Consider the following 9,121-nt stretch of genomic DNA (forward strand, 5'->3'; position numbering starts at 1 on the left):
TAGGATCAGACATATATTTGATCGGGTCCCTGGTTCCTGATAGCTGCTGCTGCTGCTGCTAAGTCGCTTCAGTCGTGTCCGACTCTGTGCGACCCCATAGACGGCAGCCCACCAGGCTCCGCCGTCCCTGGGATTCTCCAGGCAAGAACACTGGAGTGGGTTGCCATTTCCTTCTCCAATGAATGAAAGTGAAAAGTGAAAGTGAAGTCGCTCAGTCGTGTCCGTTCCTGATAGACTGTTTCTAAAACCCACAGAATTTCCTAAGTGATGGGGGTGATAGGAGAGTTCTTTGCTATTCAAGCCCCTTTAAGTCACACTTGAATTTATGCTAATGAGGTGAGCTTGGTGGGCCCCAGATAGCTTCTGGTTGAGGGCTGATGGCACCTTGGAGCCCACCCCGGGGGATTAGAAGGTTGGAACTTTAAGCTCCATGCCCTGCCTCCAGGGAGGGGAGAGGAGCTGGTGATGACCTAACCACCCATGACCAATGAGTTAATTAACCATGCCTACATAATGAACTTCCATAAAACCCCTAAATGATGGGATTCAAAGAGCTTCTGGGTTGGCAAACACATCCACCTTCAGGGAGGGTGGCACACCCCAACTCCATGGGGAGAGAAACTTGGGACCTGGTACCTTGTTCATTTTGTACCCTTTATAATAAACCAGGGATAGTAAGCTTTTTCCTGAATTCTGTAGGCCATCCTAGCAAATTATTGAAACTCTGAAACTGTGGGAACCCCTGATTTTGTCACCAAGTTGGACAAAATTTGGGCACCCTGGGTACTCTATACTTATGACTGGAATCTGAAGTTGAAGTAGGGGCAACCTTGTGGGACAACCCCTCAACGTGTAGAATCTGTGGCTCCAGATAGTGTCAGAATTGAATTGTTGGGTCCCCAGCTGGTGTCCAGAGAGTTGGAGAATTTGTTGGAGTATACATGTAAAAAAGAAACCCACTGCATCTATTGTCAGAAGTGTTGAGAGAGTAAAAAGTGTGAAGACCAAAAGGTGGAAAGCTCTGGGGTCTTGCTTTGGAGGAGGCTTGCACTCTTCCTGGGGGACAGGCCAGAAGGGGTGGAGGATATGAGAAGCCCTGCAACCTACAGCCAGCTTGAGAACAGACTGATTTCAGGACCAAGGAGAGGATGGGAACAATTGGGCAGGCCATGGTGATTGGTCTGGCCGGATGTTGTGGACTGGCTATGGAAGCCCCTTTTGACAGGTGGTGCTAGAGGTAAAGAACATGCCTGCCAGTGCAGGAGACTCGGGTTCGATCCCTAGGTCGGGAAGATCCCCTGGAGGAGGGCATGGCAACTCATTCCAGTATTCTTGCCTAGAGAATTTCATGGAGAGAGGAGCCTGGTGGACTACAGTCCATAGGGTCGCAAAGAGTTGGACATGACTGAAATGACTTAGCAGGCATGCACAGGAATGGAAGCCACACTTTCCTGCCTGAGGGCCATCTACTCTGTGTTGGGTGGAGATGAGTAGAGGCATTTCAACTGGGCGGAGTTGATGCCTGTTTGCAGGCAGTCAGAGAATGTCAGGGAAATATTTGTAAACGGTACAGTGCTGCACTGCTACTGGGCGTCACCGTCCTTCTGAAATGCACATGAGGAAGGAAGAGAAGTGGGGAAAGAAAGGAGGAAGAGAGGGAGAATAAGAAGGAGAAGGAAGAGGGCAAGGGGAGAGAAGGGAGAGAGAGAGGAAGAAAGAAGAAAGAACGAATGAAAATTCAAAACGTCCCAAGCGCTCTTCACTGGGTTGATATTTTGTAATTCTCAGAGTAAAGCATCCCGCCACATCTTGGCTTGGCCCTGAAAGTTCTCTGAAAGTACTCTGAAAGTTCTGAGAGCTGAACAGAAGCCATTTCAGTATTACAAAGGGACTTGTTCCTGGCCCCGGGGAGCTGCAATGGCATGACAAGGACTGGCTGGGGAGGCCTCCTGGTGTGGTGGACAAACTAGAGCCAGATGAACCTGGGTTTAGGCTTAGATGCTGTCTAGGTTTCCCTATGAAGTCAAGCCTGGTTTCCCTACTCATATCAGCCCAAGCTACTAGCCTTCTATGAAGCCTGGGGCGGGGGGTGGAGGGGTTCAAAAGTAATACTGATAGCTCTCAAGGATGCTCTGGCTGCCTTTCCCCACCCCCAACAACCATCTCCTTGAGCCTAATGCACAACCCTTTGTGGCTGGTACTCTAGTTAGCTTCTTTTACATATGAAGACCTACTCCAGTATTCTTGGGCTTCCCTTGTGGCTCAGCTGGTAAAAGAGTCCTCCTGCAATGCGGGAGACCTGGGTTTGATCCCTGGGTTGGGAAGATCCCCTGGAAAAGGGAAAGGCTACCCACTCCAGTATTCTGGACTGGAGCCTGGTGGACTACAGTCCATAGGGTCGCAAAGAGTCAGACACGACTGAGCAACTTTCACTTTCACATATGAGGAACCTGGGGCGCTGAGAGAACCTTTTCAGAGACACACAGCTGATAAACCGCAGAGCCAAGATTCAAATCGTCACCTTTCTGCCTCCTGAGCTCGGTCAGGGGTTCCATCCAAGGTGGTTGGGAGTGGGGGCGGGGGAGGCTCACATAACTCCTTATTGCTCCGAAGCCTGCAAACCTGTAGGCAATTAAGCAATAAGAGCCTGCACAGAAGGCAGGCCACCGGTCCAGGCGGAGGCTTCACCGGGCTGGTGCTGCCATCTTGTGGCCCTTTCCTGTCACTGCTGTTCTCGCGGGCCGGGCTGCCTCAGTGCTTTCCTGCTTTCTAGGACTTCCTGGAGAGAAGGCAATGGCACCCCACTCCAGTACTCTTGCCTGGAGAATCCCATGGACAGAGGAGCCTGGTAGGCTGCAGTCCGTGGGGTCGCTAAGAGTCGGACACGACTGAGCGACTTCGCTTTCATTTTCACTTTCATGCATTGGAGAAGGAAATGGCAACCCACTCCAGTATTCTTGCCTGGAGAATCCCAGGGACAGGGGAGCCTAGTGGGCTGCCGTCTATGGGGTCGCACAGAGTCGGACACGACTGAAGCGACTTAGCAGCAGCAGCAGCAGGACTTCCTGGGCCCCCAAGCAGGGCTTGTGGCTCCTGCGAGATAAGGAATCATCCATAACTGCTGACCCATAACTCTCTGTGCCCATATCACTAGTTCAGATTCTAACCATCTCTCTGACTCAAACCACCTCTCCTTTCTTTGCCTAACTGTTCCCTCTGAGGAACATTCTGGACTTGCTGAAGACTCCAGCCTTGACCCGTCTGTCTCCCCTTCATGCACTGGGTATCTTCTTTCCACTTGGAGCCAGCTTAGATTTCATTGTTCATCATCTCAGTAATATCTTGACGATACTCTCAATTCTCACACCCCTCGACTCCCAGTGGCACTCCCTATGCCCGAGTGGATGCGCCTTCCTGCAGAAAGTCCCCAATATGCCAGTGGTTCCACTCTGAATTCAAGTTAACAACCTGGGCTGGGCATCCAGGATTCCGATAGTCCCATGGCAGTCCTAGCTCCTGCTCTCCACAGAAATGGCTGCCATCTTCCTTCTCCATTCACCTCAAACATCTGAACACATCCCACCCTGAGATGGCCTTGCCTCCTGCCTCCTACCTGACAGAAAAAACAGAAACCACCAGGGAGGAACTTCCTCATTTCTCAGCACCAAATACGCCCCCCATCTGCTCCTGTTTTTCTTTTTTCCAGGTACAATTGGAAAGTTCTCTCTGCCCTAGGTCTGCCCCTTCTGGCCCCAGATCCTAAACCCTCCCCTCCCACCAGCTCAGGAGCCTTCCAGGATCCATCAACCCTTCTTTTTCTTACACCTTCAGTCTAACACTCCTTAATGCATTCTTTCCACTGCTTCTTTTGTTTCCTTGTTTGATGTTTTCTTGTGGAAGTATAACCTACAAATTGTAAGTTTGTAGGGTTTATGAATGACCACACAATGGGCGTATTTATGCCATCAACACCTGGATCAAGAAATGGAACATTAGTAAGTGACACAGGCTGGAACCTGGGATCCTTTGCTGCAGTGCATGCTCCTAGACAAATGTCTTCTTGTCTCCTCGAGCAACAGAATACCAAGAAACTACAAGGGACTGAAAAGGGAACTGAAGGCATGCACAATTGGGGCAAATTATGAGCAACAAGAGACAAAAAGGCCAAAACCCAACTGCCACTTCTGAGGTGCCCGGAGCAAAAGCGGGATACTGCACATGATCCCTGGACACAGAAGCTCCAAGGGGCTGGGCGGAACACATAAGCCACCTCTTGGGCCCTACCTATTGATACACCCCTGCCCTCATCCTATTGAAGCAACCAGCCTGCCCTCCATGGAGAATGAGCAAGGGTGCCTGTTACTTGTTCTTGCTCCTTCATGCTTGCATGAGTCCCAGTAAAGCCTCACTGGAATTCCTCACCTGGTCTCATCAATTGCTACTGTTTAAAGAGTCTGGCTTCCCTGGTAGCTCAGCTGGTAAAGAATCCGCCTGCAATGCAGGAGACCCCAGTTCGATTCATTCGTTGGGAAGATCCCCTGAAGAAGGGATAGGCTACCCACTCCAGTATTCTTGCTTGGAGAATCCCCATGACAGAGGAGCCTGGCGGGCTGTAGCCCATGGGGCAAAGAGTCAGACACAACTGATCGACTAAGCACAGCACACAGCACAAAGAGTCCAAGGATCTCAAAGAGCAGACACAACTTAGCGACTAAACACCACCACCAACAAAGAGTCTAAGAACCCAGGTCAGTAACACTGGCACCCCAGAAGCTCCTCTGTTCCAGTTACTATGGCTGCAAAATGAATGACCCCAAAAAGTAGTATATAAAACAACTGTTTATTATATTACAGATTCTGTGGGTCAGGAATTTGGTTTAAGCAATTGGCTCAAGGTCACTTGGAAAGCAGATGATGGAGTCTGGGTTCAAACCTAGGGCAGGCAGACCCCTTAAAGCCACAGCTGAGATGGGGCTATGGGTAAAATTAACTTCTATTTCCTGAGCCTCCTCAGTGCCATGCCTCGTGCTGGGCACCTCCCAGTTGTTGGTGGCTTTTATGCCTCCCACACCTTAGGTGTGGGCACCACTGTCACTCCCTTGTGGGAGTCAAAGTAGCAGAGGCAGGTGAGTAGGAACCAAACCATACGGGGATGGTTTGGTGGGAGCACCAAACCATACGGGGATGCTGAGCCACATCACATGAGGAGCATTTGGGGGAGAAATGGCTCCAGGGTGGATCATGACAGCTGTTTGCAAATGTCTGAGAAGTTTTTAGGGACTAGAAGACTTTAGACTTATTCTTGTTGGTTCCTGAGGGTAAAATCAGCCCCCTACAGTGAAAGTAAGTCAGCACTCAAATGCCAGCAGTAATTATTACTGTTAGTAAGTGATGAGTTCCCCAACCCTGGAAGTATTCAAGCAGAGATTGGTCAAACCCGTGTGTAGGCCCTTGTGAAGGGAATTCTGGCATTGGGTGAGGGTAGATTAGTGAACGGTCAAGAACCCCAGCTCTGCCATCCTAGATGTCTGTGAAATGGATCCCAACGAACCCCTGTAGTCTGCAGGGACTGCCTCTGCCCAGGGGTAGTCACAGTATTTACTGATGTGAGTGCAGGGCATTTGTTCCTGAGTTCCTGGTCGTGGGGGCATCGCCGGGACCTGAGGGCTGGCAGCTTAGGCCTGCCCTGGGTCTCATCAAGCAGAGGAGAGGCTCCTGGGGAGAGGAGCAGCTGAGGCCACCATCGGTGTAGAGATGCAGGAGGGGGCCTGGGACAGGGGCCACTGTCCCTCTGACACAACCTGAGGAAAGCAGCGCCCAGGCAGGGCCTCTGGCAGTCTTCAGAGAGGACCAGGGGCTCAGGAGCATGTCCTGGGTGCCCCTCTCAGCCTGGCTTCTGCTCAGTCCTGGTGTACCCACTCTAAGAATTTGCTTTTCATTCTTTTGAGCTGTTTGAGGACTGAGTCCAGGTCTGATTCACCCCTGTGTACTTCCTGTGCTGTGTCAGTCTATGGATCAGATCAATAAATATTGATTGAAATTCCAAATATCCAGATCTTGTCCTTGAGGAAGCTTTTTGGGCTGAAGAACTGGGATGGGCAGATTCAAATCCCCTGCAGTGTGGCCTGGACTGGGCCAGTCCTTCATGACTGCAGGAATAGCACAGACTCACTGGTTCCCCTTCCCCCAGACTTTCCCCAGCCTCCCTCTCCCAGGTTAGGATCCTTGAGGGGACACCAGCCCACCCACACTCCTCACACTCATACACACACACAGATAGGGCCCTGAGGCCACTCTAGCACCTCTGGCAGAGAGCAGCCTTCACATCTGGCCCATCACCTGCTAAAAGGACATTAGCACCTTCTCTTTGTAAGAAGTTTCATTAAAAAAAAAAAAGTTGCTGCTGACTTTTGCCTCAAAGCATCTTCCACAAAATGCATAACTGAGAAACTGATTCAGAGACACCAACCCTAGTGTTCTAAAATATCATTATTCCATAAAGTCTTTGTGGAACCCTCAGGCTTAGTTGGAGCTTCTGTGGCCCCCCTGCCCATCTATTTCCCTGTCTCCCCCTTGGCCATGGCTCTGAGGGCAGTGTGTGCTGCCCGGACCTGGTACCCAGCAGTGATGGGCCCTGTGCCCAGTGAGATATGCAGCAGTATGGGGGCACTCCCTGCCCCACCAGTTTGTGTCTTGAAATATCAGGTCCCGGCAGTTCCTAATCTCGAGTGCCTCCTGTCCCTGCAACATTGGTCCAGGGCAGGGATTATGGTTAGAAACGGCTACCTGTCAGGAACAGTCCCTAGACTCCCCTACGTCCATTTGGAGAAGGCTGGGGTTTTGCTGTGAGATTCGTGTACTTGGTGCAGGAGGCGACAACTGGTTTGATGGCAGCTTTTCGGATGAAGTGACAAGGGTGGAGGCTGAGAGGAAGGGAGACATCCAGCAGTTGGAAGCTGGGAGTGGTTGGCAGAGGCAGTACAGAGGGGAGGGCAGGGGGGAGGTGCAGAGAGTTGGCAGCACAGCCCCCAGTGGCCTGTAGAGGGCGCTCCCAGGGACTTAGTTAAACATGTGGTTGGAGTTCCAAGATGGATGGGTTGAGCCTTAGCAACCAAAATGAATCTGTCTTAATAACTGCAAGGGAGAGAAAAGTTAGGGACCTCCGTGGAGACATCGTTAAGGGAGTTTGCTATCCAGCGGGAAAGATGGTGTCAACAAAATGAATATCTGAGCAGTTATTGGAAAAATAAAACTAGCTCATCTTTATACCTTGAGGGGTTAAACTTTGGATCAAACCCATTATATTTAAATATTTACATGTACAAATATATGTGTGCATATGCATAGATCTTCCTGAGGGGATATATAAGAAAAGTAACAATTGCCTCTATGGGGGGAGGACTGGGAACAGGGCAGGTGGCAGGGGAGGGGTGAGACAGGAGGAGATGGGGTATCTACTTTTCACCTATTTTTTTGTACCTTAATTTTTAAAACCTAGGCATTATAGCATTTTGACTTAAAATGCGCAAAGTTTCAAAAATTTGCCAAACAGAAGCAGATGAAGTCTTCCTGAGTCTGATCTTAAGCTGTCAGCTGGGGTTGGAATGGACTTTCTCTCCTTTTGGCCCCTAGTGAAGGAAGGGGCAACTGGTGAAAGCTGAACACAGCAACCCTTCCAGGGCAACAGCAGGTGGCCTGAAGATCGTGCCGGTGCCAGGCTGGCTGGCATGTGTGGCAGCCTTGTCACCTAGCTGCTCTGCTCTAGGGCATCTCACTGGGGCCACTCAGTCACAACGGCAGAACTGACCCATCTTCGGCCTGCTCCTGGTTTTCCATCATTCACCCTGGGATAGTGACAGAGGAGGGTCCAAGGGGTGGGACTGTCACCTCCCTCCCCCCAGTTATAGAACCACACCAGCCAGAGAAAACTTATAGAGCGGCAGGTCTAAGGCTCCCATTTCATGGATGGGGAAACTGAGGCTTGGGAAGGAAAAGTGACCCCCACAACCTCAGGACCAGAATCCAGGTCTCCTGCCTCCCAGGCTGGAACTCTGCACCACCAAGGAGCAGGTGGCAATCAAGGCCTTCCTGCTTAGGTGATGGGATAGGTTTAGGGGTTTTAAACGGGTGACTCCGGGGGGGACCGCAGATAGCCTACCTGTCTATGGGGGCTACTTCCCACCCCCTCCCTGGGCTGCTGCCCACCTCAGGCTATACCCTCTTTCCCTTTGTACACACACACACACACACACACACACACACACACACACACACACAGACACACACACACACACACACACACACACACACACACACACCATGGCTCTAAGTACTCCTGGACTCCAGGAAAGGATGACAGCCTGAGTTGTAGGTCTATGTGTGTGTATGTGTATGTGTATGTGCCTTGTTTATCCCACCTTCCCCACTAGGCCATAAGCTCCCAGAGGACCCAACCCACAGGTGCTCCCTACCCCTAGAAGGACAGCCAGGCCATCCTTGGCACACACCCCAGAGCCACAGGATCTTGCAAGTCAGAGCTGTCAGGACCCTTCAGGGCATGAAAGGTTTAGAAAAGGGCCCCATAATAGATAATAAAGACCTACTGTATAGCACAGGGAACTCCACTCAGTACTCTATAATGGCCTGTACAGGAAAAGATTCTGAAAAAGAATGTATATTACGCGTAACTTATTCACTTTGCTGTATACCTGAAACTAACACAACATTGTAAATCAACTATACTACAGTAAAAAATTTAAATATAAACATAGAAAGTATCCCATGGCCAAATACATGTAGGACACCCTATATTATGAGATCAGCATCTTCACATAGGCCTTCTCAGAGCCTTTAATGTGCTATGACTCTCTACCACGAAGCCAGAGGGTGCTCTCACCCCAGAATTTAGAGATTGCAGAATTCACCTGCAGAATAGGCAATGCATGCTGGAAAAATGCTGGGACCAGACCCAGCTCACACAAGGAGACCTGAAGTCTACAGGGCAGAGGGGATCAGAGCTGCTGTGATTGTATGGCGCCTTGGTGTAAATTAGAAAAAAATTCCCTCAAGACATTTTCAGTTCTTCCCTTCTGTGGCCATCGCTGTAGCTCCAGCGGCCAAA

The sequence above is a fragment of the Giraffa tippelskirchi genome, chromosome 2, assembly GCF_054371585.1.
Source record: "Giraffa tippelskirchi isolate mGirTip1 chromosome 2, T2T-mGirTip1v1.2.pri, whole genome shotgun sequence".
Classification (NCBI taxonomy): domain Eukaryota; kingdom Metazoa; phylum Chordata; class Mammalia; order Artiodactyla; family Giraffidae; genus Giraffa; species Giraffa tippelskirchi.